This window comes from Schistocerca cancellata, unplaced genomic scaffold (genome assembly GCF_023864275.1).
Source record: "Schistocerca cancellata isolate TAMUIC-IGC-003103 unplaced genomic scaffold, iqSchCanc2.1 HiC_scaffold_460, whole genome shotgun sequence".
NCBI classification, from domain to species: domain Eukaryota; kingdom Metazoa; phylum Arthropoda; class Insecta; order Orthoptera; family Acrididae; genus Schistocerca; species Schistocerca cancellata.
The window spans coordinates 17501-20000 of NW_026046477.1; the positions used below are offsets into that span (position 1 = coordinate 17501).

The 2500-nt window shown below is 57.4% G+C and overlaps 1 non-coding gene across 1 annotated transcript in view; it reads left to right on the forward strand.

The window, feature by feature from the left end:
* Positions 1–1986: 1986 nt before the first annotated feature.
* LOC126126588 (small subunit ribosomal RNA) overlaps positions 1987–2500 on the forward strand; it is a 1909-nt gene continuing 1395 nt past the window's right edge. The window contains exon 1 of the ribosomal RNA XR_007526812.1: positions 1987–2500. This exon is cut by the window's right edge and continues 1395 nt beyond it. This is a non-coding gene — a ribosomal RNA (small subunit ribosomal RNA).

Here is a 2500-nt window from a genome sequence, read left to right on the forward strand (position 1 = left end):
AACCCACGTTGTGCCTTAACCTAACCCACGTTGTGCCTTAACCTAACCCACGTTGTGCCTTAACCTAACCCACGTTGTGCCTTAACCTAACCCACGTTGTGCCTTAACCTAACCCACGTTGTGCCTTAACCTAACCCACGTTGTGCCTTAACCTAACCCACGTTGTGCCTTAACCTAACCCACGTTGTGCCTTAACCTAACCCACGTTGTGCCTTAACCTAACCCACGTTGTGCCTTAACCTGCTCTGTAATTGGCATATGACACGTTACATTAATCTAGTGTTGTCTAACCACAACCCTCTGAATATAGTTCGCTACTCGCACCGCCCACCCTCTTGTGTATCGTTTCATGTTCAACACTTCGCAAGTGTTGCTTACTTTTTACATGCTCCCGCTGTACACTGTAATGTGGACGACTGCAGGATGTACATCGCCCCCCCCTCCCCCCCCCCCTGCCTTCGCACGCTGGTCGTTCAGGTGCTTGCGTGTTCAATGCCCTTCGCAGCTGTTCACTGGCATTCGCATGTCGAAGCGCTCAGTCTACGTCGTGGTACGGCCTGTGTCCACTGTCCGCTGATGTCGTAAGCTTAACCCTCACATTGTACTGCACATAGGTCCGTATGTACTGAATGATACGCTGTGGCACATGTGTGACCGTACAACGACTGCGCCCAACAACAGCGAACCATACGGTCCAAATGTTGTGCACTCAGCCACGTGCCGTCTCCCCATAACAGCTACATTGCAGTGTGGTACGCCATAGAGACGTGTGGGAGTAACGGACGCCCTGGATGGCGATCAGCATGAGCCGTCTGTTGATGTAGTGGCGCGTGTATTCAAACGTAGTCGTCTCTTCTCACACAGTGTGATAGCATGGTGCACCGCGTTCCACATCTGCGACATGGTACAGATGCTGGTTGACAGTCGGTGTCGTAATGGACATCGCATACGTAGGGGGCCACCTCCCACGTGTTCTCTAGTCGTGCACATTTTGTTGCGTGTATGTGGGCAGACGTAGTGTGTCGTGGCACCTAACAGACAGGTATGCAATAATCGTTGCATTTGCAAACTGGGATGGACGTCTACGTTTGCTGGTGACGTTACGCAAATGAACAACTGGTAAACCCATTGTGGTGCGGTTGTTGTTGCTGGAGGTAAATCAGTAAGGGCAAATCTGTGTGTGAAGCGATACGCGGCGGTGGCTGGGTGGGACCGTCCCCGGCCGGTGAGGGGGGGCCGCCCGGCGTGCTGGCCGCGCGGTGCGTGGGCGCACGCGCTACAGCCGGCTGGTGGGGGCGCCCAGTGGCAGGCGCGCCGGCCGACGGACGCGGCAGGCGGCGCAGCTGCGCGCCGGGGCACCCTGCGCGCGGCGCCGGGCGGCCAAAGTGGGTCCTCGCGGGCCCGGTGCGAAGCGCGGTGGACATCTGCAGTGTGCTGGTCCGACTGAGGACTGTGTGCGTTGAGGATGCGCCGCCGCCCGGCACTCGGCGCCGCGACGCCGTCTGCTGCTCGGTCGCCCCAGCGGTTCTCGCTGGTGGTTTGTATCGCAGTTGTGCAGACGTGTTGGCACGTGCGCTGTGCTGGGAGAGTTCGCTTCGGCACCCACGTGGGGCCTTTGCCCTTCTGTGGCGCTGGCGTTGGAGCTGCCGGTCACCGTAGGTGGCGCGTGTTGTCTCCCGCCGGCAATGCCACGACAGCACGCTCCCGGGCCTCTGTCGGCAGCGGCAAGCTCAGTTGGGAGCACGGGTGGTCGCACCTAAAGCGTCTACTCGCCTAACTCCGGGCGATTGCGCCTCTCTCGAACCCGACCAAGTACTTAGGACGGCGCTGCGCGCCGCCGGGACCTGAGAGGGTTTCGAGGTGTATTGTGCAGGGGAGCTCAGCCTCCTCCTGTTTGCAGAATAATTGAGCGGACGCTTGCGTGTTCGCGCGGGCCCCTGGGACACACTCCCGGGCGGCCGGCTGCTCAGCTCTAGTTGACGCAGCTCCCTGGTTGATCCTGCCAGTAGTCATATGCTTGTCTCAAAGATTAAGCCATGCATGTCTCAGTACAAGCCGCATTAAGGTGAAACCGCGAATGGCTCATTAAATCAGTTATGGTTCCTTAGATCGTACCCACGTTACTTGGATAACTGTGGTAATTCTAGAGCTAATACATGCAAACAGAGTCCCGACCAGAGATGGAAGGGACGCTTTTATTAGATCAAAACCAATCGGTCGGCTCGTCCGGTCCGTTTGCCTTGGTGACTCTGAATAACTTTGGGCTGATCGCACGGTCCTCGTACCGGCGACGCATCTTTCAAATGTCTGCCTTATCAACTGTCGATGGTAGGTTCTGCGCCTACCATGGTTGTAACGGGTAACGGGGAATCAGGGTTCGATTCCGGAGAGGGAGCCTGAGAAACGGCTACCACATCCAAGGAAGGCAGCAGGCGCGCAAATTACCCACTCCCGGCACGGGGAGGTAGTGACGAAAAATAACGATACGGGACTCATCCGA